At 34.0% G+C, this 5,588-nt stretch overlaps 1 long non-coding RNA gene across 1 annotated transcript; it reads right to left on the bottom strand.

Annotated features, from left to right (window-relative positions):
* Positions 1 to 1,698: 1,698 nt before the first annotated feature.
* Positions 1,699 to 4,336, bottom strand: LOC128247423 (uncharacterized). Its single transcript, XR_008263810.1, has 3 exons — positions 3,352 to 4,336; positions 2,663 to 2,751; positions 1,699 to 2,476 (listed from the first exon to the last, which is right to left on the bottom strand). It is a non-coding gene; the product is annotated as an uncharacterized LOC128247423 (long non-coding RNA).
* Positions 4,337 to 5,588: the final 1,252 nt, after the last annotated feature.

The following is a 5,588-nucleotide window of genomic DNA, read 5'->3' as shown; positions in this document are numbered from 1 at the left end:
TTGGGTATGAGATGCGCGTCAGCCAGGTTTGTTCCAAAACTGCTTTCAGCTGACAAAAAACAAAAACACAAAAAACCAAAAAAAAAAAAACACTCGGGTTTCAATTGCACAAGATCTTGATTGCGTTGAGAACGATGAGAACTTTGAAAAAAAATTTGTGTAGGCCTCTGAGCTTTTGGCAAAGTTTGATGCAGGTTCTTTGCTCAACTTTCTCTGTCATGGTCAATGCGACGATCACACACTACACACCTTCCTTCCAAGCACTGCTGTAAAAAGCAGAAGTGAGCTAGAACGTTAAAACTTAGTGTGCACGCACAGCAGAGTTCAATGTCAATCTGTGCCAAGTGGCTTCACTCTGCGTGCTTTAGCCTCGTTACTATGGCAACAGTCCGGGTATTTATTGATCAGACCACGCATGAGTGTTTAATCTCGAAAGAGTCTGAAACGGTGCGTCCTCCAGAAAAACGAATTTCATTTTCGAATTCGACGTCCCAAAGAGAATGCCATCTGTAAATAAATTTTCTACGAGAAATAACTCAATTTTTAGATGGAAAAATCTATTCTCTGTCACCATCAACCTATCTCTCTCTATTATTTATCAAGCTCTTTATCACTCTGTATATGTATTATCTCTTGTGTATTGCCTTCATTTTTTTAAAGCTTCCTCTTCTAATGTTTACTTTCATTTTGTCACAGCTATCCTGTACGAATCCTGTTTTCGGATTGGGTAAATATGATCAAACTTTAAACATCTGTAACATTTTACTAAGATTTTTCTGGAATAAATGAATCACAAACTCAGATTCAGCATGAAAAAGTACTGCCATTTACCAAATTTGAAAATTGTCACTTAATTTTAATATTTCAAAATCTGTGACAGTAACAGAAAAAAATTCACTTGGTGAATATCTTCATTTTTCGCTTTTCGCACGGTAAACTTTTCTCCTCTCTCTATATATATTTACTACACACTCTAGAAAAGTATATAGCACACGCCGAGTGTGTTTGTGAGTGTGTGTGTATGTATGTGTGTAAAGAATTTCATCAGGGCGACAGAGTAATTTAAAAAAGAAATGTAAAAGATGATTTATTTTAATAACATACTTTTCTGTTAGTAAATATGATTTTGTTACACACACACATACGGACTCGCTTGGGGTGGGGTGGGGAATTAAACATGTAAATTGCAATTTTTATTGTTGTTGCTTAATCTTAGCAAAGGACCACTAATGTGTTTAGGGGGAGAAAAATATTTAAAAACATTAATACATGTGACAAAGAAGCGAGGAAGGAACCAGGGCGTCGTGGGATGTTCTAGAACAGGGCTGACCAACTCAAATTACATTGCGAGCCACTTTAATGACAGAAAGTTTTTTGAGGGCTGCTTGTATACTTTATGCACTAATTGTCAAATAATCAAATTACAGAATCAAGAATTTTTCATACTTTTCGTTTGTTTAAAATTAAAAAATTGTAAGCTATTGCTTTATAGCCACTTACAAATTAAATTTATTTTTTGAAACAAATGCTTTACACAATAAAGGATGCAATAAAAATAGAACAAGTATGAAAGTCATAATTTAATGAGATATTTGCTTTATTTTCTTTTGATTTATTGTCTTCAAATCTATTTCAAGGTTACTTACTGCACAGCGCATTTGACTGCTCAAATTTTCATCAGCTATTGAGCTTCTTTGGGCTTCGACGAAGGTCAACTCGCCAGCCTGTACCGACGAACATTCAGGCCAGGGCCTATGGACAATTACCAGAAGTCCTTGGCATGGCAGTGTTGTTACAGAGGTGCTTTACTTGTTCGGGATAAGCTCTTTAGACATGGTTCTGCGTCTTCGCCGGCTTGTCCAAGATGCGAGCAGGATAGTGAACATGTTCTGCACGCAATTGTACAATGTCCGAAGATTTCGGAACTCTGGGCTTAAGTCGAACATCTGCTGTCACATCTAAGAAGACTACAACTGTCGTCCGAATCTATAATTAAGATCGTTCCGCTGCCCTCCCTTAACAAGGAAGAGCAGGCCTGTTTTCTCTCGGTAGTAGCTATTGCGAAAGAGGTAGTGTGGAAGACGAAATTGAAAGGGATTGTGCCGGGCATTTTTATCTCCAGCTTTGGGTTGGTTGACTTTTTCCTTTCCCATATGAAAGGAAAAATAAGGCTGGAGAAGAAATGCCTGTCACACGGTGTGTTTCGGAAAAGATGGAAGTCTGTGGCGTGTTGAGAGTGGAAGAACCTGTTTAAGCGAGTACACAAAAGGGAAAAAATAAAGTCTTCAGTGTGAGAACGTGGTTTGTGGGGTCAGCCACGTCCTTCTCTTCACCTTTGTTTTAACATTCGATGTTTTACTTTGTTAATATGATTTTTGTAATTTTTAAAACCTTCATCCTTCACTGTCAACCCCATTCAATCCCTGATCCCTCATCTCTTTGTCTGTCCTTGTTTTCGTCCTCTCTCTATTTAAACCTATATGGTTAACAAAGAAAAGAGTTATTGAGCTTCTTGTTTTATTTTTTGCAATATTCATTTTTGAAAAAAAAAAAAACGTTTCTCATGCATGAGTGGAGCCAAAAGCACTCGAAATTATTTGAGGAAAGGCTCTCAAATTTAGGATATTTTTCAAATGTGATTAAATTTTTGTAAAAGTCATACCTTGAAGTTTTTTCGAAAAGAAGTTTAAGTTCCATATTACACTGCAGTTCAATAATTTCCATTTGTAGATTTTCAGGAACAGTCTCAACCTCGACATCAAATGGAAAAGAAAATTTCAAATTTTTTAATGATTTTTTAAAAAAATAAGTAACTTTTTAATTTCATCCGCGTATTCTGAAAATTTTCTTTTTTCACAAAAATTATTTAAAAATGTAAAATGTACAGAATTGTTTTTCTAGAAATGAATTTCTGTTTCTCACTCATAAAAATATTTATTTCTTCTCTTAATTCAAAAAATCGTTTTAGACAAGAACCTTGTTTTAGCCATCTAACTTTAGTGAAATAAATTACATCACCATATTCGGAATCTATTTCCGTGAGAAATTCCTTATATTGCCTATGTTGAAGTGCGTGTGATTGAATGTAGTTTATTGTCGTTACAACATCCATAACATGATTCATGGATAACATTTTTTAGCATAAATTCTGTTTACGTATCAAACAGTGAACAACAAAAACATCATCGCTATGTTTTGTTATAGACTCAACTTCTTTCATCAGTAATGTTACTGCACTGCTGTTTTTACCAACCATAGCAAGTGCTCCATCAGTTGTTATACCTGAAAGTTTTTCCAAACTTAGATTATTTTCTACAAGACAACTTTTAATTGATCGAAAAATATCCTCACCTGTAACTGTATTCTTCAAGGTTTCAAGACTTAGCATTTTCTCAGTAATTTGACACGATTCATTAATTTATTCCACGAACAAATACAGCAAGTTGAGATATGTCAGAAATATCAGTGCTTTCATAAAAACCAGAGCATAAAATTTGAAGTTTTGTAGTTTTTCTTGTAAGCATAACTGAATTTCATCTGAAATTTCTTTAGTATGGCGGTATATAGTCTGACGTGACAAAGACACTTTTGAGAACGGCTCACTTTTTTCTGGTAAAATATCTTTTACAGCAGCTGATAAACACTCTTTCACAAGTTCACCATCTGAAAATTGTTTAATTTTTTTTTTTGCAAGTAAAAAGCAACTGAATAACTTGCTTGAACAATATTTGACGGTTGTTGAAACATTAAACTGAATATCGTTTGTTCATTTTTAAAGTCAGATTTGAATTTATTTAACTTCATTTTCCTTCCATCTTTACTGAACTGTGAGTATTCAAGATGAACAGTTTTATAATGTTTTCTAACATTATATTCTTTAAAAACAGCAATATTTGCTTTGTGGATGAGACAAATCAACTATGAGTTTTGGCATATGAAAAAAATATTCTTTTCCCCATTGACTACTAAATTGTTTATTTTCCGCTTCTGTTTTCCTTTTTTTGAGCTCATTTGAAAAATATTAACAAAATTTGTTCAAAAACATTTAATATTCACTGTCAAGTAGTTGTTCCATCTATTTTCTAAATTTTATTAGAGAACATAATGTTTAAATTTTCAAATTATAAAATATTAAAGTACACCAGTGTATTATGTTAATGACAACACTGTCTTAATACTTTGAATTATTTATTAAAAAGCTACATCAAAAAGCAATGATTGTTAATAAGAAAGTTTAAAAAACTATTTTTTAAAGTAGAAAACAAATCTTACCTTAAAAATTTTTTTAATGCTTTCAAACAAATTGATTTAAATAAATAATTAAAAAAACATAGATACTTAGCAAGGCTGCACGAAGCACAAATAATTATAAAATAACATTTCAAACAGTTGTGGGTTTTATGCTATTATCTCTCTTTTACTGACAAACAGTGGAGGCGCAATGGTCCAGTGGTTAGGGCATAGGATCGCGGTTTCGATTCCCAGACCGGGTGTTGTGAGTGTTTATTGAGCGAAAACACCTAAAGCTCCACGAGGCTCCGGCAGGGGATGGTGACGATCCCTGCTGTACTCTTTCACCACAACTTTCTCTTACTTCCTGTTTCTGTTGTGCCTGTAATTCAAAGGGTCAGCCTTGTCACACTGTGTCACGCTGAATATCCCCGAGAACTGCGTTAAGGGTACACGTGTCTGTGGAGTGCTCAGCCACTTGCACGTTAATTTCACGAGCAGGCTGTTCCGTTAATCGGATCAACTGGAACCCTCGACGTCGTAAGCAACGGAGTGCCAACAACTGACAAACACTTTCTACATTGGTCACTTTATACAGAAAAGTCTGGTATGCAGTAAAAGGACTACTACTAGAGTTAGAATATTGTATGATAATGTGTGTATTTTACTTACATTTGATATATAATACATATGCGCCCAGTCTTTCGAAGACTTATTTTAAAGTGAAAACATAAACGTGCATATATATAAAAGATGGCAAAAATGATGTTCAATTAACACTTGCAAACTATATACGCGTGCTACGAGAATAGAGCACTGCTGACAGAATTGAAAGCATTTTGCTTTCTCATGCTATTATAACAATAATGAATGAATAATCGTTGATTCAACATGAAATAATATCATTGCAAAAACTAGTATCTTTCTTTTTTACTTTTCATTACAATCTTTAATGTTTGATAAACTTTAAAAAAATGTTTGGGATCTATTTTAAAACGGGGGCGCCAGTATTTTCTTAACGAAACACTTTGAAACTTGGGACACTGGTAGAATGTATCATATAAAACATCTTTTACTCTTAGTCTTCTTAACAAAAAAAAAAAGGAATTCGCAAGTTATTCCATGTTAAAGTTGTCGTATTTCTGTAATTTCAACCAATCACTGACGTCTATTCAGCTGAATAGAGTTACTGCTAGGCGGTCATAAAAATGTTATTCCCTGTGACATATTTCATCCGGTTTAATCGTAATTTATACGCATATATTGTTTATATAATAAATTACGCTGTGCGTATCTGTGTGTGTAACAATTTTAGAGTTCGGATTCTAGAGTTAGGGTTAGTTTTAGGGTTAGGGTTA

The sequence above is a fragment of the Octopus bimaculoides genome, chromosome 3 (genome assembly GCF_001194135.2).
Source record: "Octopus bimaculoides isolate UCB-OBI-ISO-001 chromosome 3, ASM119413v2, whole genome shotgun sequence".
NCBI lineage: Eukaryota > Metazoa > Mollusca > Cephalopoda > Octopoda > Octopodidae > Octopus > Octopus bimaculoides.
The sequence above is the reverse complement of the archived record's forward strand: the minus strand, read 5'-3'. Positions and strand labels throughout refer to the sequence as shown.